The 27,014-nt window shown below is 36.5% G+C and overlaps 1 long non-coding RNA gene across 1 annotated transcript; it reads right to left on the bottom strand.

Annotated features, from left to right (window-relative positions):
• Positions 1–644: 644 nt before the first annotated feature.
• LOC111096139 lies at positions 645–12,805 on the bottom strand. The gene is made up of 3 exons (XR_005358968.1): positions 12,698–12,805; positions 12,285–12,383; positions 645–3,640 (listed from the first exon to the last, which is right to left on the bottom strand). It is a non-coding gene; the product is annotated as an uncharacterized LOC111096139 (long non-coding RNA).
• Positions 12,806–27,014: the final 14,209 nt, after the last annotated feature.

Raw genomic sequence — 27,014 nt, 5'->3', positions numbered from 1 at the left:
ATGTTGCATATAAGGCTATGGAAAATTTGAAGGCAATGGAGCTGATATTGGGAAGTAGACAGGGGCCTAATTATGATAAAGGGGATGGTGATCATGATAATGATGACAATACTGGTGGTGGTGATGACGATAAAGGTTAGAAAACTTAAAATTTATAAAGCATATGCTGAGCTAAGTATGTGGCTTATCTTATTTAATTTTTTACAGTGAATGTATGACATATTGCTAAGGCCATTTTTCATATAAGGTTCCACAAACTTCCTATTTTGTTATCCTCTCCCACACCTTAGCACTACTCCATTTAGCTCTTATTCTTTTCAGTATCAAGTGAATTTCTGTCTGTCTTTCCTAGAAACTCTCTTCTTAGTCCCTGGATAATTGCCTTCCTCAGGCTTCAGTGAGCCACTAGGAAGATCTTGTTGATGTAGATTGGCCAAGAAACAAATTAAAACACCTTTTAAGAGAGTGGAGGTAGTGTTTCAATTTATTAAAATTAAATAAAATTATTTAAATACCAATGCAGATATTTATACAGGTAGCTTTTACAAAATTGATATATAACTTACATATGATATTGTATTAGTAGATATACAACATAATGATTTAATATATAGGTAGCTTTTGCTCAAAAGCTGTCACTGTTAAAAAAAATTTAAAAAGTACTAGTACTAGATATGATTGGAAAGACCAAAAAAAAAAAAAATTGTAAGCCATTGTACTTTATAGAGTTCAACTCCACATTTGATGTTTGAATAGAACCATCCTTCCCATAAATATCCTTACACATTTAGATTACAGAGCAGGGCTTTGAAGTCTCAGCCAGAATGCTAATTTAATTATGTCTATCATTGCAACTGAGTGACCTTTGGTAAGTTATTGAATGTCTCTGAGACTCGGTCTTCATCCCCTAAATCCTACCTCCTAAGACTACAGAGAAGATGAAATAAGTCACTACGTAAAGCATTTAGCACATAACGAGAGATCAAAAAAATAGTGTTGAAACTTTCTATTTCTAGTATGAATTTTTAATATTAATAATCATGCAGAGGTCAAAAATTAAATAACTTTGCAAACGAACTCAGAAGATACCCGAGCTTTCCCCCAGTCTCTAACTGAACTTCTCATGATTAGATTGCTTTGAATGGCACAGACACATGCAAGATATTAGGCCGTGTATGACAGTGGGCGAGGCACCACTTTAGAATGGGATTTCTTGGGTAATCTTGGGCAGATCACTTAACTACTCTCTGCCTCATTTTTTCTAATATATGAAGTAAATATCATGATAAACTAATAATGAATAAGACTGCACAAAATGCCTATTATGTGATTTAATAAAAAAAGTCTTAATAAAACAAACCTTTCAAAGAAAATAAATAAATATCATGATAGAGCTATGGTATGGAGTTGCAGTGAAAATTAAATTAGCAAATGCATGTAAACAACTTAAACTAGAGCATTGCCTAGATCTAATAAAAGCTTAATTAATATTTTTCATTTATTATTATTTGCCCCCTTATTTCCCAGCTAATACAGTGAAATAAGCCATGTTAGATAAAACAAAACACCTCCCTGAAGATATTGGAGAAAAAACATAACACACATACCTTCAATAAGATCAGAGGCAAAGGTGGAGAGTATATATTTAAGATATTTAAAGTATTTTTCAAGAGCCAGTGAGGAAACAGATTGACTTTCCAAAGTTAATAATAAAGTGATTGCTTCATTGGTTACTGACCTTGTGGTTATGAGAGAATCATTTAAATTTTTCAGAATGTGAATTATTTCATCAGTAAATGGAAATAATATACATCTCAATATTAAGTAAGATAATGTGTAGATCTGTAATATTTTGCTATATTTATCTACCCTACAGCCATTGCACTTAATCAATTTCTTTTATTTTTTAGTTCTTGCCTTAGCCATTATTTCCTCTCATTGCTTTCCCTTAGCAGAGGATACCTGCAAGAGTCTGTTGGGAAGACATGGAATTGTAGAAAAAGTAGTAAATGCCCATAGGCAACCCTCAACAAGAGAGGAACGGGGTTATGGGTTATCTTTTCCTTTCATGCCTCCAGGAAATAATTCTATATAGTCTTTAAAGTTCCAGTGGGACTGTTATGGCCAACTGGATAAGGTACTTTTTTCCTTGGTTTCCTTCCCTCTTTTATTTTATTCTCTTCTAGTCCTGGCTCCTGCTTCCCAAGATCACCTCCCAGATAAGCCACTTGTACACAAGCTCCTTTCCCAAACCCTACGTGGAAGCTAAGAAAGGAGTCCTTAGATTCAATCAAAATACTGTAGTGGATTTGCTTGACCTACCTCATGTTCAGTATCCTGGCATTTTGTGAGAAAGATAATCAGGAATTGGCAAATTTAGGCTTATCTAATGTTTTTTGTTTGCAAGATGGAAAAGCAACTCTGGCTCTCTGAAGTCCAAAGGGAATTTATAGAAAAGAGATAGGGTGCCACAATGCTAAAATTTTTATCTCTGGAAGGTCAACAGCCGGGAGAATTCTTGGAACATTAGGAGCAGAAATTTATGGGGCATCTTTCAAGTATCATGATAAGGTGCCTCAGAGGCAACTGTTTCTGTCTCTGTCATACTCTGAAAGGGAAGACTGCCTAGCTGCAGATCCCAGTGTTTATCCATTGGATCCCTTATTTTAGACCCCAAAGAATTCTAGAATTGAAGAAAGGCAAATCACAAAGGTCAAAATTGCGGGCAGATATAACGCCTAACCCAATTGTAAATCCAGCATTTCTCGTTTCTTGTTTTATGACTTTCAGCCAATCATTCTCCCTGTCCAGTAATCTCTGGAAGAGGGATAAATGCAACCAAGTTAAATTTATGGTTTCTACCAGCTATGACTTATTTTTTAAAATATGCCCTGTAATTTTGTTCTTGCTGGATAATAGGTATTCTAGTCTTGACATCTTTTTTTTCTGCCTCAGTAGCTATTTATGCTTGAAATATTCTGATGTCATTTTATTTGACTACTGAAAGCTCAGCTAACATACCCATAATGTCTAGAGTTTGCAAATAAAAATTAAACTCTAAATTCACACAAGTGGGGAGTTGATAGCTAGGAGACAGTGATGACTGAGGATATATGTATGAGAAGGTCAATATTGTTATTTCTTTTTCCAATTTATATCAATTTCTCCAGCTTTTTCCAGATTCCTAAAAGTCAGACCATCAGAATACAAACTATATTGCTCCTTTCGTCCTCAACATTTACTGAGAGTTAAGGTGATAATGAATTGAATAATGTGAAAATGCCTTTCATAAAACTGCAATTAAGTATGTTATTTCTTGGTTGACTTGATGTCTTCAAAAGGAAGTCCAAAGAAAAAAGAACATGTGAAAGTGCCTACTTTCATTTGCTTTCAACATTTACTGAGCAATTGCTATTTGCCAAACCTTGTCCTGTGATAGTAACCTCATTGTATTCATTATTGCCTTCCTTGAACCAACCCAAGATCATGTCATATCCATGAAGGCCCTTTTCCTTTCCTTCTAGAATCATCCCCTCTACTATCTTTTCCCTTTTCTTTTCCTTCTTTGTTCTTGGCTCCTGTAATGCTCCATATCTTCATCCCAATCATTTCTTCTTTAGATAGATTTATTGGATATTTCCTATCAAAAAAAAAAAAAAAGGTAGTGGGTAGAGATTTATATGATGAGTCAAAATATTTGTGTTTTTTTCTTTTTCTTTTTTTTTTTTTGAATTAGCAATTAGAAAATATAGAGGATATGTATATTTTTTTTAACCCAAAGCAGTACCTGTATTAATTCTGGTTCTGAATGTGTTCATTCCTTCTGTGTTTTTTTTTTTTTTTTTTTTATTAACTTACCACAGGTTTATGTCTCATTTTACCTATGCTTTCATCTACAGAATTCTCATGCCCCTTTGAAGCCAGATGGGGCATAAATCTTAAATAAATAAACGAGTAAAAAGTATGATAAAAGATCACTATCCTGGTTAGTTTATACCATAAAATGAATCCAATAAGCGTATAAATATATGTGAATTCTGAAATAAAATACCATCTGCTTTTGTAGGAAAAAAACACATTAATTTTATATCACAACATGTTATCCTTTGCAAATTCAATTCAGTGACAGAAATAAAGTATCTAAGTATGAGGAATGCTCAAATTATCTTCCTGCTTCTGCCAAATTAAAAAAAATCGTATTATTATTATTATTATATTTTTTTTGCAATAATGTGCATTTAACTGAGTTAGATTTTCAAGTCCAGAACTGGCAGATTTCCCCAGAGTTGCATCAGATATCAGGATTATTAACATTACAAAGAGCACCACTGTCCTACAGTGTCCCCTTTATCATTTCGAGCAGCTGCCTCAAGGCAACACATTTAACCTTGGGAAATGCGATAGAAAATCTGGGTAGTCAAAATCTGCCAGTAGATTCCCTCAACTGGGATCTACTGTAAAGCTTTATTTAGCTGCAAAAAGGGAAAATGATGAAACTCTTATTATCATTTGGATGTTTATCATTTCCATTCATCCTTTCTAAATTCCTTGAATACTGTTGCTTTTACTTATAAACAGTGATATTCCATTTGCTGGTAGGACATTGTGTTCCCCACTGAGAATGTAAATAAAGGAATAAAGGTCTCCTGAGAAAGATGTGGTAAATATTTTAAAATAAATGTCTAGATTATTTCCTTCCAGGTGTTTTAGAGTAAGATGCTTTGATTTTGTGTGTGTGTGTGTGTGTGTGTGTGTGTGTGTGGAATTTTAGTTTATTTTATATTTTGGCTGAAAAAGGCTGTTGTTTACATGATTACTTGCTAAAAGTTAGAAAGCCATTGGAAACAGGACTGGTGCCTGGATAATGTAAAGTCATGCCCAAAAACAACTGGTGGCAGAACCTTGGACATGAATCTTTAAAAAGCAAACTTGGTGAACATTCTCCAGAGACTTAAAGCTTTTATAGCTTTGATCTAGTAATTTCAGTTCTGGGAATCTACCCTATGCAGATATTTTGTTTGTGAAGAGAATGGGCTACCTGGTGCTGGAATCTTTTTTTATTTTTATTTTTATTTTATTTTATTTTATTATTATTTATTTTTTATTTTTTATTTTTTGGAATCTTTTAATTCTTAAAATAACCCTATTAATTCAATATTACAAATGAGGACATTGAGGCACAGAGTTTTGGCAGCTGTCCAGTATCCCACAGATAGGAAATAAAGAATCAGGTCTTCAACCTTGGGGATCTAACTACTGTCAGTGTTTGAACACCAAAATCATTGGATGTTGTACAGCATTTTATCTCCTAAAATATGTGTTACCATTGTATTTATGGTGATCCAAAAGTCAAAAAATAAATAAATAGAATGGTTAAGTAAATTATGTTTATGTAAAATTATATAAACAAAGTTTGTATATTGGCAGCTTTAAAAATAATCCTAAATGTAAATGTAGGATAAAAACCTTTTTTTTAAGCTACATATAGCAAATAAATAAATAAATTAAATTAAATTTAAAAAATGTCAATATGGATTGTATTTAAGTTGTGCGAATATGTTTGACTATCTTTATTCCATTTTTTCTATATTTTCTGTTATAATGAGTATGTTATTATAGAAATGATAAATATATTTTTAAAAATTGACATTTAAAAAATACCCATCAAGGACATTGGAAATATGTTTTTTATCTTTTTTAAGTTGAAAATCCCCTACTTTCATTTATAGGTCACTCCATACTTGCAAAAAAAGAGAAAATATTGACTTTCATCTTCATTTTCAGTTGGTATATCAAGAATCATAGGACTTTTTGATACCAGGGTCAATGTACTAATCTATCTGGAAGGTTAGAGAAAGAACAAACTGCCTCAGATTACAGAGGTTTAGATTTACAAAAATTTCAGGTTATGTACACTTAGTGACATCTGGTGTCACACTTCATGCTAAACCTAGGGTTTAAGAAATACTTTATCATTTCCATTTTAAGATCATGGCTATTTGTATCTGTGATCTGTTTACTTAAATATCACCATTTGAGTATAATTCTCACCTAAGAAAGCTAAGAAAGAATGCACTATTCTGTATTTAATTCATAATAAAACTTACAAGCTCTGGCATTTACCCTAAGAAATGAAACTGCTGGAGCAACCTGATCAGTTAGCCAATTTACAGTATATTTTATTGCAGCTCCATTGAAAGAAAAAAAATAAACTACCTATTTTAGTCAGATGTAAATCCCTCCCCTTGAGTGGCATATCTCTGATCCACAAGTTTGAGGTGAAATCTCATTCTATATTTTGTCCTTGGGCCCCATATTACAGATCCCATTTTCTTACTTCCCAGCTCAAACCTTATCTTTGATTGAGATTTACCCACTATAGGCTGATTGAGATTTACCCACTATAGGCTGATCTGTCCTGCCCCCACCAGAAAGTTTATCTTCTTTTGTTTTTCAATTCTATGTTTCTCCCAGTATGAATTGTGTTTCTCATTATTTTGTCCACCAAATTAAGCCTTAAAAAAGCTTACGTTGGCTTCTCTTTTGTATAGATCAGTGCTGCCCAATAGAACTTTCTGCAGTGGTGGAAATGTTCTAATATTCACGCTGTCCAATATGGTAGCCACTAACCACGTGTGACTGTTGAGCCCTTGAAATGTGGCTCATGCAACCGAAGAACCAGATTTTTAACTTTGTTTAATTTTAATTAATTTAAATGGAAGTAACTCCATGTGGCTGGTGACGACCATATTGGACAGGACATATTTAGCATATCCTTGTTGATTAATGAGGTCCTAATTTATTATTATGTTTCGAGAGAAAATGGAACACACTGGAACATTAATTTATTTTCATATTCCATTGATAGTCTCCCCCTTTTTCTATAGCATTTCCATCATTTCTTCTTTCTTCTCTTCCATTGTTCTTCTCTCCTTCCCTCTCTGCAAGATCTTTGATACTCGTTTAGCAGTGTGGAGGTAGGAAATCTTGAGGACATATGGAAGAAATAGTGATTGCTTGCTCACAAATGGAGAGCATTGACTACAGAGAAAGCTCAAAACTTTCCTTCTCTTTTAATCAACTCCACTTTCTAAGAGGAGGAGTTCTGTCCAAGGACAACATAATATAAGTTTGACAGGAGTATCCTCCAAGGTATGTGATATTCATGAATCCAGACTAGCTAATAAATTCTCTTCATCGTGTAAGCTAGTTTGAAATTGGTTTCTATCAACTAAAAAAGTTCTCCCTAATTCAAAAGGTTAGCATGAAGATCATTTGAATGATACATGTGAAATAGTATGGCACTATGATTACTTAAAAGATACTATTTTTTTCCCTTGAATTTCCTCTGATACTATGCATCATGATAGGCTCTTTTACTGCATTCATTCACCTAGCACATTCATGGAAATCCTATGATTCTTATATTTTCAGAAAAGAAATATACTGTAGAGTCCATGGTGCTTCCAAATGCTCTTTCTTCTATTTCTCTTAAATACTCTGATACCTGCAAGTTGTTTTTGGATTTTATTAAGTACATCATTGATATCTTCCTCTGGCTTGATGCCACGCGACAGGCTATCAGATCTGCTTCAGTTTGGTGGTTTTCATGCTGGGCACAGATGTCGGCATCTCTTTGCCTTCATTTCAGTGAATCCGATGCTACTGGCAAGACATTAGAGGTGAGCCAGAGAATAACTGGGGTTTCTCTTTAGCAAAGAAGATGTGGAAAGATCATCTCCCAGCCCTTTTCTCTATCCCAGCTGTTTTTTGGGCAGTTCCTCCATTTCGCTAATGAAACGTCAGATTTTTTTTTCTTTATTTTTCCTATTCACATGCCCCAGCATGTAGAGGGGAAGCTGAATCGTCCCACTTTTTATTACATTACTTGCTGTTTTAGCACAATACTGTGTTTGAAGTTGCAGCACAAAGAGACAGCTGTTACACAGAAGGCATATGCCCTGCCTGCCGGGAACTGACTCTCCAGATTCATCCCTGAGCTGTAGACTGTGAATCAACTTATTAGTCTTTCCTAAAAGGCAAATGCAAGTGGAAGGACTGTCCTCTTCAGTTATTCAATTGACTAGTGTTTGTCTCAGTAGTGATTTGGAATTGCAGGGTGGCAACCAAGAGAAGCTGAAAATAGACTACTCACAGCAAAGGGTAGGATATTGGAAGGTCCCAAAAGGGTCAAGGGTCAAGGATACTACACAAGATGAACAGGGAAAAAATGTAAAAGTCCTTCAAATAAGTAAATAATAAATAATTAGGATGGGGAAATAAAATTTATAAATGGGAAAAATAAGCCATCATCATACTTGCTGGAATGCTAAAAAAATATATTAATATAAAACCAAACAATTTAACATATCTTTGGACCATGTTTATAGATAAGGAAGGCCATAAGGTTGATAGTAGTGATAAGATGTTCATTTTCCTGTTGGTAATGCTTAAAGTTTATTTATTTATTTTCTAAAAGATTATTTATTTATTTATTTATTGAAAGAGATGGAGTGGGAGAGAGAGCACATGAGCAAGGGGGAGGGGCAGAGGGAGAGGGAGAAGCAGACTCCCTGCTGAGCAGTGAGCCCAACATAGGGCTGGATCCCAGGACCCAGGTATCAGGACCTGAGCTGAAGGCAGATGCTTAACCAACTGAGCCACCCAGGCACCTCAGTAGCACTCAAAGTACAGTAGGAACTCTGTGTTGTGCTAACATAACCTTATTTACCCATCATGATTTCATGAGATAGGTATTATTGATCCCACTTTACATATGAGTTAACTGAGGCTCAGAGTAGATAAAAACTTGACTACACTTGTAAAGAGTTGGAATCATACCCAGGGGTGTCTGACCCCAAGCCTATCACCTTAACCCGTGTTGTGATGCCGCTATGGAATGGTGACCCTTGTATCACCATAACTAGCAAGGCTGTGCGACTAGTCCTCCTTAGGCAGCAAGATCTAATCTCTTAGCTTCACGATCTCCTTCATGTTACCTCTTGTCTCTCTTTTTTCTGTGAGCTTCACTTTTTCTTCCTTTGTTTGGTGTCTTACTTCATTGTCTTACATGAAAATGGGGAAGGAGGACAAGAATACTTGGAGCAGGAGGAGGACATTGCTAAGTAAAGTGTTGTATGATATGTTGGATTGAAGAACGTCAGTGGGGTGTGAGAAAACTGGCAAGAGCTTGATTTATTTAGCAGTAGGGGGAAGATTGAACTATTTAATGACTAAAGAAGGATAAAGAGAACCAAAATATCTTAAGTAACAAATTTCTTTGCTTTTTTTACTTGCTGTAAATAAATAAATATTGTTTAAATAAATATTGGTTCTTTTAGGGGTTTGATAATAACTCAATATTGTTGTGCCATCTGAAATTATTTTTCCTAGAGCACTTTTAAAGATTTTATTATGAACATGAAAAAAAAGATTTTATTATGGAAGTGAAGACATACTGTATGACTGGGTAGCTCTGCTGGGAGTGATTTGGGGGGAAAAGTGGCTTAGGATTTGTTTCTTTATTGTGATTATTTTTTGGGAAGAGGTTAACTTCTTATTTTAGAAGCAAACCATTCAGTCTTTCAATTTCTCAATCTCTGTAAGAGTAAATGTTGTCAACTTTCAGAGTGTGTTTGATTTCAGATGAATATCCTGAAGCTTTGGAATTGAAGATAAAAAAATATTCTTGTGGACAAAAGATCTTGATTTTTTCTGTGTTTTTTTTTTAAATTGAGGTAGAATTCACATAACATAAAATCCATGATTCTAACCGCTGTAAAGTATATAATTCATTGGCTTTTAATAAAGCCAATGAATTATAATAAATTAAATTAAATAATTTAATTTAAATACAATTAAAAATATTGTATTGTAAATACAATATTTACAATGTTGTAAAACCGCCATTACCACCTACTTTCAGAAAATTTTCATGTTCCTAAAAAAGAAACTGCAATACCTATTAAGCAGTCATTCCCCATTCTCTCTCCCACCCCCAGCCCATGGGGACCATCAGTTTGCTGTCTCTGTGAATTTGCTTACTTAAGATTATTCATATATGGAATTTATATATGGAATTATACAATATAAGGCCTTTTGTGTTTGGTTTCTTTTACCTAGCATGTTTTTACAGTTCATCTATGTTGTGGTATGTACTTTCATGCTTTAATAGAGTTAAAGAAGTCAAACTTTCCCACATAGATCAAAAACTAAAAGCATTAATTTTCATGTGATCTTGGATACAATTAGGGAGTTTTCTTTTTTCATAGCACCTGTGCCCATCCAACAACAGTATTTTATTATATTTCTAATATATATAGAGGGAGATGCTAATTTTAAACAAACATAAAAAAAATACATTTTCCTCACTAGAGTAATAAAGAGTAAAGAGATAAATAACTAATGGACACTGGAGAATAAAAGATAAGAGAAATTCAATATGACAGAAATTCAAGATAAACATAGATATTGCAGCTGAGGCTAAGACTTGTAATTGTAGTTTGAGCTTCTTGGAAGACAGTGTGACAAGGGAGTCATACCTCTGCCATCTGATGAGATCAAAGAGTTTATGTTGCTTGGCCTACACTCTGAGAGGAGTACAATATGTGGATGCTCAGATAAGGAATGCTCAATCACTTCATGGAAAATATCCTTAAAAGTTCACAAACATGTTCTTCCCTCAGCTGCCATTTGCCTTGACCCATTTGTCTGGTTGTCCAGTGCCCACATGAGCTTTTTCAACAGTTGAAGGATTTTCAAGATTGCTTTCCTTTGCCAGGACACCACCTCAACCCCAGACCATATCCCTCATCTTGGGTTGATCGGTCCCACGTTCTAGAGTTCACCAGACTTGTAATAAGCAAGTTTTGTTTCATTGAGTTGAGTTTTGTACGTTTACTATGTAAACTGTGCTAACTAAGGAAGCTGAGATACTAAAATCAGCCGGGACATGGTCCTTGTCCAGGAAGAGTTGATATTCAGTGGGAGAGAGCAACAGGTAAACAAGCTAGAACAATGCATCACCGTGAGGGACCACAGCACATGCAGGGGAAGACACAGTGTGCTCAGGCTCCAGGGCAGTCTAGTGTCGTTGTGGAGTTGTGTCTTCCTTTCATCTCTAGCAAGTCAGAGAGTAAGGAATAAGCCAAAGACAAACCACAGGATTCATTCAGGACCACTTTTTGTTTGTTCACCAGACCTATGACTGACTTTCTCCCCTTCTCTCCAATCACTGGTTTGATAGTCCAGCTTTTGCAGAACAATCTCAATATTCCTCATGCTGTTTAGCACGTGTATCCCTTTATATTAGTCAGTACCTCAGATACTCATCTTCTCTTTAACTTTCCTGTTGCAACTCTTTTTTTTTTATTCCAACTCTTCCTCTAACACATTTTCTTTAATTTTTGTTTTAAAGATGTTATTTATTTATTCATGAGAGACACACAGAGAGAGAGGCAGAGACACAGGCAGAGGGAGAAGCAGGCTCCACGCAGGGAGCCCCATGTGGGACTCGATCCCAGGACCAGGATCCCGGGTCACACCCTGAACTGAAGGCAGGTGCTCAACTGCTGAGCCACCCAGGCGTCCCATCTTCTAGCACAGTTTCATGTGCAGGATACTCGACATAGAGCCTGACATATTTTAGACTCTCAATGCATTATTAAATGAATATGTTAGCACTTAGTGTAGTATTTAAATGTTCTCTGGAGTCTGAAATCCTCGGGTTCTATACCTGACTCCATTACATGTCAGCTACTAGTTAGTAACCTCGGCAAGTTATTTAGCTTTTCTGAGCTTCAAGGGCCTCATCTGTAAAATCAGGATAAAAATCACCATTTTATAAGCATAAGGCTATGCTAGCATGCAATACAATGATTATATGTGTCAAATGCCTGGCTTATAGTAAATGCTTAATAAATACCTGCAACTCAACATCTATTATTGCAACTCATCTTGAAATTCTCTGGACTATTGTTCACACTTTTGATCGATTAGAGGCTCTTCTATGGTAAAATTCATTACGTTTGAGTCTAATTTTTTGGTTAGCAGCAGGATTTAATGTTTTCTTTTTGTTAAATTTTGTATTTATATTTGTCTGGAATAATAAAATTCTAGCGGTGTCTCCCTTATTATTATGAAAATAAAATAAATGAATGAAATTATGTACTTATTCATATAATTCATCTATTATGTAGGAGACACTAGGTAGTTTACCCAAGATACAATGGTGAACAATATAGACAAAAACTCCTGCCCTCTTGGATCTTACATCCAGTACTTACCGGAGCTAACATGTATAAAGGGCTTATCTCACCTGCCAGGAATTTCCCAGAGCTCTTTATAGATATCACTTCATTTATGATACCACTTATATATGGAATCTAAAAAAAAAAAAAGAAACATTAATAAAACACTGGAGTAAAATGTCAGGGGATAGGAATGGGGGATAAGATTGAGTTTAAGAGCACAAACCTGTAACAAATACTAAAATAGCCATAAATATTTAAAGTACAGTTTATTGAACATAGACAAAAATATTGTACTTTAAGTATGTGTTTTTAATATCATTACAAGGATAACCATATTACAATATATAAATGCATCAAGAAACAGGAGGTATACCTTACATATACACAATATTACAAATTTACCCAAGAAAAACTGCATGTCAAATATATCCAATCAAAAAAGTCACCTCATTATGAAGGAGATTATATTGTTATCCCCGTTTTTACAAATAGAGAAACCGAAGCACAAAGAGACCAGGCATTGTGTCCAAGATCCTTTTGTGTTGCAGTGAGTGACAGTTGAGAATTTAACTCAGGCAGTTTGGTTCCAGAGCCATGCTTTTATGCTCTTATTCTATGTAAATGAGTTTCAGGTAGTGAGATTTGCTGAAAAGGCAAATAAGGGGGAAAATAGGACAGCTTTTTGCTTAACTAATGTTGACCGTCATCAATTTGATACCAAAGGGTAACTGAATAGAGAATTGAAAGAAGAAAAAAGCCCTTATAATCAAGATGGCTAGAGAGTACTTGGCTTTAAAAAAATGAAAGAGCCATAAACATCTAGGCTCTTTCTTCAGTGCCTCTGAAAGACAGTTAAAATAAAATCCCAATAATGTTATTTTTAAAAGGGTAGAAAACCTCTCCAGAAAGCACTAACTACCCTGTGAGAATTGAGGAGGCCATTAAGGTAAATGCCCAGACGTCAATTTGCATCTGAGAAAAGGTTTTCAATACACAATTGTCTTCTTGCTTCATCTGTACTGGTGACATCATCTGCCTGTGATGAAAAAAGCCTCCAAACTGCAAAGATGGGATTTAGCCCACAATGGAGTCTCCATCTTTTATTTCTGTGCAAACCTTAATATTTATCAATGTGAATCACATACACATACACAGCAGAATGCCTGGGGTGGATTAGGTGCTTGATATAAGTTTATCTTATATTTTTATTTTAGGCAAATTCTAGATAAAAATAACATTTTAGTGAAAGACAAAGCCATCACATTTTATAATAGTTGTATTTAAATCCATTTCCAAAATTATGTTCTTCCCATCTTCCCTGCCAATGTAAGTTATTCCATTATTTTAAAAAAACTAGAAATAAATTTTATTGTAGTATGACTTAATTTCCTTTCCCCACCATCCCATACCTTTACTTTGCACCAGCGTCTTCATATTTATTGCATATTTATCACTCCATCATTTTATATGTCACGCTTAAAACTGGCTTAGTCAAGGAAAACATCCCCAACAAGCTCAGGTCCAGGTACAGTTTCTTCTTTGAACTCTTTTTGTATGATTGTCTAGATTTCTTAACAACCAGATGAGCAAGTCTAATGGGGAGTGCTAAAAAACATAATTTATCCGAGTAAATTTGAAGATCAAATTGGTTTCGGGCAGCCTGGGTGGCTCAGTGGCTTAGCACCTGCCTTCAGCCCAGGGCCTGATCCTGGAGACCTGGGATCGAGTCCCACATCAGGCTCCCTGCATGGAGCCTGCTTCTCCCTCTGCCTGTGTCTCTGCCTCTCTCTCTCTCTGTGTCTCTCATGAATAAATAAATAAAATCTTAAAAAAAAAATGAAAAGATCAAATTGGTTTTACTAAATGATTCATGAGCTCTTCCGAGTTGCAGAAAGGGATCCAAAGAGTATGAAAAAGAGGGAAATTATCAGCAAGGAATGCATTGTTTTGGGCAAGATCCCCTTCCTAAGGGCAATAGGGGGGTCTTTTGGGTGGGATATCTTCACTAGTGCTGACCAGGTGATTCCATGTTGACTGGTTAAAATATTCCTAGGGGTAGAAACCGCAGTTCAGGTCGGTATTCAGTCTTGGTTTGTTGACTCTGGGTTTAGCACCACTGACTCCATTTTAGGCCTGCATGTCTCCATTTAACGGGGGAAGCTGCTGTGAAGCATAAACAAATGCAAATATGAAATAGAGGGCTTGGCTGTCATCAAGGAGTTAAGACAAACAGTTGCAAGAAGTTTTCAAAAATGCAGTTGATTTGGTTATACGTGGGTGTTGGAGGCAAGTTAGAGACCAAAAGGGTAGCATGTATAACAATGCTTCCAGGAATCAGGAGGCGAGTTGCTGAGATTCTGGTTTCAACCCAACACAAAGGCAAGAAAAAAACTAAAGAATGCAGCAAATCAAGTGATGCAGGAAATAAGGAGATGGACTAACACGGATGCATGTTTTTGTTTGTTTATTATTCTCTTTAATTGCGCATTTTGAGAGCTGTCCTGAGCCTAGCATTCTGTTTGTACTCTACCCTTCACCTTCATTGCACAATGAGCAGAAAGCAGGCTTCTAAATTAACAGGCTCCAAAAATAAACTTGACTCTGTTGGATGACTTTGGGCAAATCACCTACCTCCTCTAATCCTATCCTTTTATTTCCAAATGAGAAAAATATGAATTATCTTACAGTTTCACTTCAGACCCTCAAATGTTAGGTTACTTCTCTTTTATCAGAATTCTTCTCTTCTTGTTTCCATAATGCCCTCAGGGCCTTTGTGAAAGTATTACATGTGTTTAAGCAAAAAGTAAGTAAATTGTGCCATCATTCCACATATGCTTGTCTTATCCCTAGGGAGCTTGCCGAAGCTCTCTGGGGATGGAAATTATGTTCTGTTCCTTTTTTTTTTTTTTTTTTCTATCTCAGGATTCTTTGCACTGCGCAGATACTCAATATATCTTGTTTGATGGTGATTGACAAGAACAAATTCAATTGCTCCGCTTCACCTTTATGAAAGATGCTTGCCTCCACTGGAATTCTGCATCCATTAGCTGTCCCTTCCCTTCTGTGAGTTGTGTTGAAGCTAAACTCTTAATAGTTGCTGTATTTGATTTCTGAGAGATAGAACAGAGGATGTTTTTGAGGGTGGGGATAAGATAGAGACCTTTATTCTGGTACATTTTTTTTGTCTCCTAACTAACCACTAAACCACAAGAACTGAGCTAGATTCCAGTGCCTTAGAGACTTTTATGCTTTTGGTTTAGCTTAATGGCTTAATGAATGTCAGCATCCTACCTCATATTTTCTTTTATCTTTGTTGTAACTCAGTCTTTATTGAATCTACCTATCTGACCACTCAATTCATTAAAGGTAGATCTGAAAGCCCTATGTTCTCTTCACTGAAACCCTACACCCTTATTATGAAAAATAATGGGAATTATATACCCCTGAGAATATATAATTGGGAAAAATAGTGCCCCTGGATCAGATACATTCAGCTTCAAAGCCTAGCTTGATGATGCATGTATCAGTTATTATTGCCCCAAACCTTAGTGGCTTAAAACCACTATTTCATTTTGCTCTTGATTCTGTGGATCAGAAATTTAAGTAGGGTCTGGCTGAGAGGTTCTCACCTGGGATCCCTCATGCAGTTGCAGTTGGATGTTGTTGGGGGCCATGGTCATCTGAAGGCTCAGCTGGGCTGGATGTTCTGGATGGTGCACTCGCATGACTGACAGTGGATGTTGGCTGCTGGCTGGAAGCTCAGCTCAGCATATCCAAGGAGCACCTATGTGTGACCTCTCCAGTGTGGCAGTCCTGGCGAGGTTGGAACTCTTACATTGTATCCCCAAGGTTAGTGTCGCAAGAGAGCAAGTCAGAAGGTGCATGGAACCTACCATTGTAAGTCCAATAGCATCACTTCTGTCATCCTCTGTTGGGTAGAGCTGGTAAAAGATTTCTCAGAAAAAAAGAGGAGGAAACATAGACTCCACCTCAAGGTTTCATTGTAGAAAAACATATGGAGGCGTTGTTGTGACTATCTTTAGAAAATGCAATATGCCATACCCTATGACTTTGATTAAAGTGCTGATGCATTTTGAGTCTCAGTTTCCTCATCCCTAGAATGGTGATAATTTGTAGGGAATTTCATGGCAATCCAATAGATAGGTACATGTTTGCTAAACATTTTTCTCTGAAAAGTTGGACCATTGATACAATTATTTGGGATCACAAAATCCATTTTATTTGCAGGCACTTTGGACCTTTAGGCATGTCCATGAAGCCTGTCTTTGCAAAGATAATTCTGAGATTGTTTCTGCATTTTCATATAGAAAGGGCTTTCAAATCCATTGTGACTGTAATATATCCAAATACTCTAGTTCTCTAATGGAACATTCCCTAACAGACTGTCATATCTAGTGTAGTTAACTGTCCAAATTTAATTATTATTCAAGCAGTGAGAGCTAATATACATTTTCTTGCAAAGAACTTGGCTTTGGTGCCTATTGGTTTGTGCCAGGCAATAGGTTATTACTGTAATAGGAAAGGAGTCCTGACTGTTACCCCAGTTCCAGGATGGAGCATTTTAGGATCATGATTGTTGGGATTATTTCCAGTGTTGAAGTTCAAGCTGACCAAGTCTGGGAATTGTGCTTCCAGAAAATGAGCTCCCCACTCCCATTTCCACCCCAATTAGCAGCCCACAGGGCCAGCTCTCTTCTTCAGTTATAATTAAGAGGAAAGCAAACAGTACAAATTTGCAATGATCTTTTATGTCATATTTATTTTCTTATGAATTATTCAATGGCTTACCATCCAAATTTAGTTAACATATCTGCTAATTTGAAGGTGGGGAGGACTCAGACCTTCACATTCATTTATTTAATGGGCCTGCCTTACTGAAAATAAAAAGTTCTCCATGTAAAGGTTCTCGACTGTTATCAACAGTGTGTATTAGGACAGCATCACTATTGTAATATGCATAAATGTCCAGTTACACTAAAACTGAAAAGGGGGAGGCCTGAAGAAGAGAAAATTATGTTTTGAAAAATAACCATGTGGGTAAAGTTTTAAACAAACCATGCAAATACATAGATATTCAGGAAACTCTTATGCAAGCTCTGCTTTTCCTCATTAGTTGTCAGGCTCAACATAGTGAAAATTTTTCATAGCTTATAGACCTCTCTTTACAAAATTGCGGCAGAACTTACCTGATTTAATTGGTTCGCTTCGTGAGCAATGTATGCTTACAGAAACTAAAGAGACTTTAGTGGTGCCATCACACTGCACCCAATTTTCTGTTGTTTTGCAGAAGCAGTTCAAGAGTGTGCATGAAAAGATCCAAAGAAAGATGCATATGTTTTACTTTAAAAAAGAAAGAAAGAAAAGGTTCTTTGTACATAGAACTAACTTTCTAATTGGTTGTTTGGTAGAAAGCTTGAAAATTAAAATGAAATGAAAGGCATATTAACGAAAGTGCTGGCTATCCACCTGGCGTGTGCATTGCATTGTTGTGGCATACATCTAAAATATCATGATCTTTTGGATATTTCATAGGATAGAATGAATCTCTTACCTTAGTCGGATTACATTCCTCTTGAGAATACAGATCCCAAATGGAAAGTTTAAGAATGCTTTCTAGACATAAACTTTTTTTTGTAAACCTGGATCATTTTTACAAATTGGGCCCTGTGCCATAGGATGCATCATATCCTAACAATCTGAGTTCAGAGGAAGAAACAAGCCCAAGACCGGCATATTTTATTCTTCCTAAAACCAAAAATCTTAAATTTAAATCACTGCAAATGAGTGTTTGGGAATATTTCCCAGCTGTTTAGTTTCAAGACAGAAAGGAAGTGCAGTTTATGGGCAAAAAAGTGAAGAAGTCATTTAAAATTCTGTTTCATTATAAATGATGTCTCTGGGTCTTAAATGCATAAGGAAATGTTACATATTTAACATCTCTGATGTCTGACATTAAGATAAAGTAGTATATCCCAAACCACATGATCTTGGACCATGATATAGCAAGAAGGGTAATGCAATTTCACGTTTTTCTTTTGTTAACCTTTTGTGCCGACTACTGTGCTAGGTGATCTGATTACGTTATCTCATTTAATCTTTGCCATCCTGTAATTGCTATTTGTTATAGCTGGCAATTCAGCAGGCTAAATTCTAAAACGTTAATTCCAAAGTAATAATTTCAAATTTACTTTTCTTCCTAGCTTAGGGACACATTACACTTAATTACATTGTTAGGCTTATCTTAAAATTGTATTTCCTTTCCATGGAAACTATCTAAACAGGCACTTCTAATTCTAGCTCATGAGCTGTCCATGCAAAGTTTTATTTGTTGACTTGATTGAAATTGTAAGCATATGAAAGCCTTGGCTAAAACTGGTCCTATGTGAATTGTGGGAAACATGAAATGCAGAGCTTTCCAAAGAAGCATAATCAATTTCAGAGGCAATTAATACAATTGGACAAGAAATTAGCCTGGAAAAAATTGAGCAATACCAAAACAAAAATGATAGCTCTGAGCCCTTGCATTGTGCTAGCAGCATCAAATATGTTATTGTTAATTTTCATAAAGTCCCTGAAAATTAGGCATTGTTATTCTTATCATATAAATGATAAATGGCCTAGAGGGATCAAGAACTTTGTTCAAGGTCACATAATTGATAATAAATTTAATTAGCAGTATATAGCTTTGAGGATTCTTTACTATCTCCTGTGCTTGGTTATCAAGGGGAACACTCACTTTGAACATAGAGATATTAATATTTGAGTCTTAATATTTGAAGTAAAATATTTCAAAATGTTGAGATAGACTGAGAACGAGAAAATCAATCCAATTGATCAAAACTGTTGAATGTGAAAATGGTAAAACGAAAATCCAATGATATTACAACTGGTTCCATTAAGGGAGGTAAAGATTCAGGAGAGATTAAAATGGTAATTTGGCAGTTGTATCATCAACACAGATGAAATCTAGTCCCCAGGTAACTCTGCCTTGCATTATCTGATTTGCTGTCTATTTTGATTAAATTATACCAAATAATTGCCAAATCTTCTCTTCAGTGTATGTTGCACAGACAGCTGCAAGGGTAACGTTGAACTAGAAAAGCACTGAAGAGAAATGATTGGATTTTTTTTCTTGTCCACGAAGGGATCTGATTAACTGTGTAGAACGTTTTTGCTTCTGTGATCACTGCCTTAATATCAGAGTAGGTGCTCGAGGTATAATGCCGACACCTACAAACGCTGTGCAGTTAACATACATGCTTGAAGCGTGTCAGTGTAACGAAAAGGTGTTAAGTTGCAGCTACTGGAATTGAGCATGACAGCTGCCTCTTTGCATTGCCTTTGAAAACACTTTGTGGCAAAGGATGCCATGTGCTATCATCTATTTTTTTTTTTTAACATGCTGAGGAATGTTGCCAAACAAAGTGTCTTGATTTGAATTTCCCTAGAAGTAGACTTATGACAAGATGGAGCACCTGGAAAGTGATTTAAAGAAGTGCTAGAAGGGGGTGTGTGTGGCAAAAGCAAGATGGGGAAGGAAAGGCAGAAAATATAGGGTGCATGAATCAGACAATGACTTCTGTGAGCTCTGGAGTCAATCCCACTAAGGAACTCTGGGAGACATTGCGGAGTATCCCTGGGTTGTTCTACCCAAGACCTGAAGATGATGTGTCCCCAGCTCCTGCTCTTATTCCTGGAGGGCTGTTTCTAGTGCTGCTTAATACCTCGCCCCAAGGGCTTGCCCTTCGTGGGCTGCGAATGCTTGGCTAATGAGAACAATCTTTAGGCAGAGAGTTGACTGTTTTTGCCATAAAATGCGGTCGGTGAGTACAAGCTCAGCAGTGAGAGCCAAGCATTGAGGAATGGAGCGCCAGGTGTAGCTGCTACACAAAGAGACTATCAGGCGGTCTTTTATTTGTTACACTTCGACATTTTCTAAGCACCTGCTTACCTTCTCTGCCCTGTGAACCGAGTTAGGTGCTGAGAGATGTAAAAGCAAGGAACAAGCATCCTCTATTTATGAGGATTCACCATCTTTATAGACCCAAGCTCACCGAAGGCAGCTGCTTGTGTTTCCTTCAGTCTTCTATCACGTAATCCGAATTAGTCTGGGGCAGACAAATGGGAGGGTGGAGGGTTCGGCACCATCGACAGATCACCACACACCTTGAATCACGGGTAGAGACCTATACTCTACGCCCTATGTTCATAGCTACTTTCCCACTTAACACTGCTACGTTACGCTCTTATCTTTCTCTTCTTCTCTTAAAACAAAACAAAACAAAACAAAAAACCCCTACATTCAGGAAAGCATTTTTTCCCTGACTCTAAACCCCTATGAAATTATTACCCCCTTGTTGGCATTTCACTATTCTATCCACATGCCCCAAAGAATAATTACAAAACTATAATGTGAAAAAAAAAGAGAAACATCATCATTTTAATTGGTGAGGATTAATCAAATCATAAAACCACTACATATTAACCTCGATGAACTGTTTCAGACGCTCACCTCCAAAGTTGATATAAAGGTAACCCGAGCTCTCCCGTGAGGGCTATTCATATCCATTAATTGTTACAATACAAGATACGCCGGGTCTCAGCTGGTTGCCATTTCTTCTGTATTTGAAATGTGCTTCTCAGCAGAGATCGGAGGACACCATTGGGACTCATTTGAGTCTGACTTTCACATTAATTTTGCTGTGCTGTGAAGAGCAAAGACAAAATCAATGTCCATCAGTGATTATTCAAGGTAAAATATCTAGTGATATTGAATACCAATGGCAGCACCAGGCATAAAATTTACTTAAGGTTTGTTGAGTTGACAGCCATTTATTCCGGTCCTGCTTCATTTTTCATGTTGCACATATTTTTTTTTTAGGAAAATAAAGCAATTATAAGGAAAAAAAATAAATTCTACTTACTGACTCAATTTGCCAGAAACCAGATCTATTTCAGAATGGTAGAGAAGAATTAAAGCTGTAGGATTTTACAAACCTAACTAAGAATAATATCTTTCCCACCGGCAGAAGCAAAATATTTCACAGTGCGCATTGACACAAAACCACGTGGCTCAATTAAATTTTCATAATGAAGGCTCTTTGTAACTCGTGACTGAACTTGAAAAAAAGAAAAGCCTAGAGCTATTTCTTGGGTCCTGAATAAATATTCTTAAACTGAATACGTGCTCATGGCAAAAGAGCAATAATACATTTTGGTTTAAAAGTTTGTCTCAACTGTTATGCTGGAACCCATATAGACTCTCAATGATATGCTTTTGAAGAAATTACAAACAAAAAATAAATAAGAAGAAGATATTAAAAGCTTATTTATTTTTTGCTTTTATTTTTTTTAAAGATTTTATTTATTTATTCATGAGAGACACAGTGAGAGAGGCAGAGACACAGGCAGAGGGAGAAGCAGGCTCCATGCAGGGAGCCCGATGTGGGACTCGATCCCCCGACCCAGGGATCATGCCCTGAGCCCAAGGCAGACGCTCAACCACTGAGGCACCCACGTGTCCCAAAACCTTATTTATTTTTATCATGCTTGAGGCTCCAATGTAGGTTGTCTATGTGGCATCCAAAGTTTTGGTTAAATAATCATAGAAGCGGGGATGTAGATGGGAGGAGGGTCTCTAGCCAGGCAGGGCTTGGGTCAACTTGTCAGATATTCTTTCCCATCAAATGAAGTTGGTGGTGCTAGGTAGGTAGATACGCTCTTTCTCTTCTTTCTATCTGAACTAATATTTACACATTCAACATTGTTGAACAGAAAAAAAAAAATAAGTATGAGGCTTTTCTTTGTCTTTCTGATAGCAGCCAGTTTGAGTTGTCTATTTCTCCATTGGGTATTTTGTCGTTGTGTATTCAGTGCTTGGCATCTTGTATGAGAATTATCTTCCAAGTTCTATGCTCTAAGAATTATCTTCCATTTTTATTTTGCTGTTTCACATGAGAACTTTAGAATTTAGCCCTGACAGGTACTCACTTCCTTGTTTGTTCAGGTTTGGGGTTCCAGGAGGCCAAGGGCAATGTGCTGAATCGGATAAAGTTTTATCCTTCCCGTGTTACCTCATTTCATTTTTTTGTTTGTTTTTAAAATTCGATTTATTTAAAATGAGAGACACAGAGAGAGAGAGGCAGAGACACAGGCAGAGGGAGAAGCAGGCTCCACACAGGGAGTCCAACCTGAGACTTGATCCCAGGTCTCCAGGATCAGGGCCTGGGCTGAAGGCAGGTGCTAAACCACTGAGCCACCCGGGCTGCCCTTACTTTTATGTTATTTTATTTATTTTTTTAAATTTAATTAATTTATTTATTCATGAGAGACAGAGAGAGAGAGAGAGAGGCAGAGACACAGGCAGAGGGAGAAGCAGGCTCCACACAGGGAACCCAACGTGGGGCTCGATCCCGGGTCTCCAGGATCATGCCCTGGGCTGAAGGCAGGCACTAACCCCTAAGCCACCTGGGGTGCCCTGCCTCCTTATTTCAAAGCCCGAGGCTTGACTGGACCTTTTGGTTGGATGAGGTGGGGCTGATGATAAGCTAGAATGAATGATGCTGAGGTCATGGGAAAACATCCGAAGTTTGGGGATTCTGTTCTAATTCAAGATCGATATATACATGTCCTACGTTAGAGCTTAAAGGCCTTTGGTGGAGCCATTTTCCTTCCAGAGCATAGGTGACATGGGGCCGTACAACCTATATATTAGATAGACCCACAGTCCCTGGAGTAGGAATAGGGCAGTGGATGATGGAAAGGGTCCAGACTGCTAGGCAGACAATTGGCCTATGGGGGTGTATGCTCAGTGGATATTGAGATGAATGTAATAATATTGTACTTTTAAGGAATTCACAACATTGTGAAGGAAGCAAGTAGATCTAAAATAGCTATAGCTTTAGTATAGTAGTAAAGGAGAGGGGCCTTTACTTCGAGGAATAGAGGAAGTATTTGGAAATGTGGCAGAAAATGGCAGGATCCTTTCACATGGCTGCATTTAAGAACAGAGCTGCAGCCTCTGTATCCTCCTTAGAGAAAATTGGGACCCAAGGACTGACGTTGTTGCTTAGCAGATTCCTCTCTTCCCAGGTAGGGTAAGGATGAGAGCTTGGAAGTGTGAGATGAACAACCTATATCCTATTAAGAAGTTTTCTTCTATGCACTATGAATCCAAAATATTCGGTTTGCAATAAACGCATTCCTATCCTCTATGCTTTATTGCCACTTAGGGCATAGACCAAGTTTATTTTTATCATTTGATTTTCATGCCTAGCCTAGCACCTGGAACAAAAGGTAGGGTGCATAAGCATGTGTTGACTGAATAAATATGAGCCAAGAGGAGACAGCCTATGTCTGGGAATTTATATCTCAGTTTTGTTGCTAATTATTCTCATAACCTTGCCAATCTGCTCTGGCAGCTTCGGTTTTCGTCATGTGTAGAATGAGGGGGCACCGCTGTGTGCCCCAAGTAAAATCACTACTCACAATTTTCTTGCCTTAGTTTTGCCTATTCTTGGAGCTCAGTGTAAATACAGTCTGTACTCCTTCGGTTCTGACTTTTTTTCTCAAAATAAAATTTTTGAGATTCATCTGTGTTGCTGTTACATTGATGGTTTGCTACTTCCTAAATTGCAGAACAGTGTCTTATTCTGTATTAATAGACTCCAAATATATCATGCTGTAGGAATATACCATTCATACAATGTACGAATCAATAAGTAATTCATACAATGTGTATTCGTGTATGAATGAATATGCCATACTCCTCTTGATGAGCATTTGGGCTGCTCCCACTTCTTAGCTGTTGTGGATAAAACTGTTTTGAGTATTTCTGTGCAAGTCATTAAGTGCCTCCTCAATTTACTTTTGTCCAGCTTCTAAAAGTTTGTTCAGTTTGATATTAGACATATTTACCCCCATCCTCGTTGCCATACAAACATACAGACCATGTATTTTCCTTTTTTTTATGTTTGTCCAGATAAAGTTTGAATACATGGACCCTCCATCAATTAAACAAGTGGACATGGTTACTTTTCACTCAAAAGGCATATTTTACAAGAGAAATACTGCATGTGTTGAGCAGAGATAAGCTCTTTTCTGTGACTAGTTCTCCTGAGTCCTTGTTTGATAGCTCTGTCTCTTTGTCAGTCTTGCCAGGTATCGATGGCTCTGTATTTGACCTTCTTGGAAGAGCCACAAGTAGGCTCAGTGGCTGGTGTCCGATGGGTACATGCAAATTGGTGCCAGAGTTTCTGGCAATGGGCCCTCGCAACAGTTGCTTTGTTCAAGGCTTACTACAGAATAGAAAACCTGTGTCACCAAAAATGGCCGCTGGCCATGTACTCGTAGATCAGTCTAGGTGCAAAATACAATCATTCCTCCAATAAATACTAGGAAAAGAGGGAATGGAAAAGTAGACTCTTGGCTAGAATTCAAATGGCTGGTAAGCTTTGAGGTAGGCACATGTCTGAACTATTGATTGGTGAAACAAGAAAGCAGATAATTGGGATTTAATATTAAGGTATCACCTGCAGGAATGACCTTCCCTTGTTTTCATTTTTTTTTTCTTGAGGTATTTCTCAAATATCTTCCACACTAGGAACTCATTCCTACCCATGGTTATAAATAAGTTGGTTGGGAAAAAGAGTAGGGCGGATATGCCATCCTAAATTCTTTACACGTGTAAGTGTGCAGCACATATATCCATATATTTCCTGTACCACACACAGATAAACAAATGTTAAGTTCAAAATTTGCCAAGTATCTGAACACATCTGTGATCCACCACAGTGAAGTGAGCAACAGGATTGCTGAAGTCTGTCCCAAATCTAAAATTCCTCAATAGAAACAGTTTGTTTTTGATCCATTATCTCTTTGTTTCCTCAGATGTCCATTCATTGTGCCATGCAAAGTCAAACCCATGTAGCTAACTTCTATTAGGGTGTCTAGACAGGGGTCTGTCTTCTTGCAAAAATATGGGTTTCTGTAACGTAGAAACCTGGCTACAAGAGGGCATGAAGGGGTAGTATGGCTCTGGAGTTTATATATTATTATTCTCATTTTCTCCATCACCTTCCATCACCTACACCTGCTGTGGAATTGGAGCAGTCATCATCTGTGACAAGTATAAGTTCCAGGCAGAGACTGGTATTGCCAAGACAAATTTCCCAGACTCCATTAAAAAAAAAAAAAAACAAAAAAAAACAGAAAATTACATTGTTAATTGGGGGAACAGATATCTGGAGAGTTGTGCCAATATTCTTTTATCAAACTGGCCTCTCAAAATTGGATGCGCTTGCTGGAACCGCCGGATCAGATACTGTCACTCCTCACATTCTGGGGAAGATAATTTCAGGACTTTTCAGTTAGTCTCTGTTCAACTCAAATTATATAAGATTTAAAAGAAGGTGAAACCAACCACAGTAGTTTCATTCTACTTCATGGGGAGATATCTGAACCCCATTATGACGATCTACTTTATTTTTCATCTAGAAATTTTCATCAGACACAGTGAAGAGTTAATCATCTCATAGACAAAGCAGTTAGTTACTGCAAATCTCTAAGATGAAAGGTGCTATAAAAACGTATAATGATAATAATTAGAATCATAATATTAATGATAGTGGAATTAACACTTTGACCTTCATCTTCTTCCACAGGTAAAAACATCAAAATCTGAGCATCATCCCTGAAAGTGTAGCTGAGAAAAGGCTTTTCTACGACGAATTGCTGTCGTTCTCAAAAGCAATTAATTTCCACATAAGAAAGTGTTATTAGAATTCAAATAGTTTTAAACTATAATATTAATTTGCAGGGATATTCTGGCCAATGATTTAAAATAACATTTGAAACTTAACCAATGACATTATCCTACTTACTATTCCATAGAGATAGGTGGCAAATAATAGGTACTTCATTTGAGTTTTCTTGATGAATAAATGGAAAAATGATATAAATATTGAATATTTACTAATAGTGGTATTTAAGTACCTAAAATGTTTGCTCTTAGCATACTGTTTATAGCAAATTTGGAAGGTAAATATTAAAATATATTATAAATATATAATAAATATATAACATAATATGTATAATATATAAAATATATAAATATATAATATAAATATTATATTAAATATTAAATAAATAGTATCTAAATATATTATATAAATATATAATTCATAATATATTTTAATATATTTAATAATAATATTTAATATAATATATAAATATATTATAAAACAAAAATAATTTAATAATTTAATAATTTAATCCCACTATCAGAAGAAAACATTTGTGACATGACATAATGAACATTTCCTTTTAGTCTTGTTTTGGTGAACATGTTAAAAAAATAATAGTGATTTACCTCAGTGCATAATTTGTATATTGCTTACTCTAGTTAACCAGTTTTCAGTTGCTACCTTAGATCTTTGGATTATAAAGACAAACTATTTTAGTTCACTTAAGGGAAATAAACCAACCAACGAAAAAAACCACAGGAGGCTGTGTATTCTTGAATGGCAGCGCTGACCTGGATTAGGAACTGAGAACTGTTGGAGGGGGAGGTAGCTCCGGTCTGCTTTTCTCTCTCCCTCTCGACTGCTTTATGGACTCTCTCCTTCCTTCTGTAAATCTTCTCTCTTTCCTTCATCATCTGGCTCATCCTTGCTGTAGCTTCTAGAAGAAGCTCCAGAAGAAGCCAGTTTAATTTGGCATAATTGTTTACCATTACCGTTATTG

The sequence above is a fragment of the Canis lupus genome, chromosome 5 (genome assembly GCF_011100685.1).
Source record: "Canis lupus familiaris isolate Mischka breed German Shepherd chromosome 5, alternate assembly UU_Cfam_GSD_1.0, whole genome shotgun sequence".
Lineage (NCBI taxonomy): Eukaryota > Metazoa > Chordata > Mammalia > Carnivora > Canidae > Canis > Canis lupus.
The sequence above is the reverse complement of the archived record's forward strand: the minus strand, read 5'-3'. Positions and strand labels throughout refer to the sequence as shown.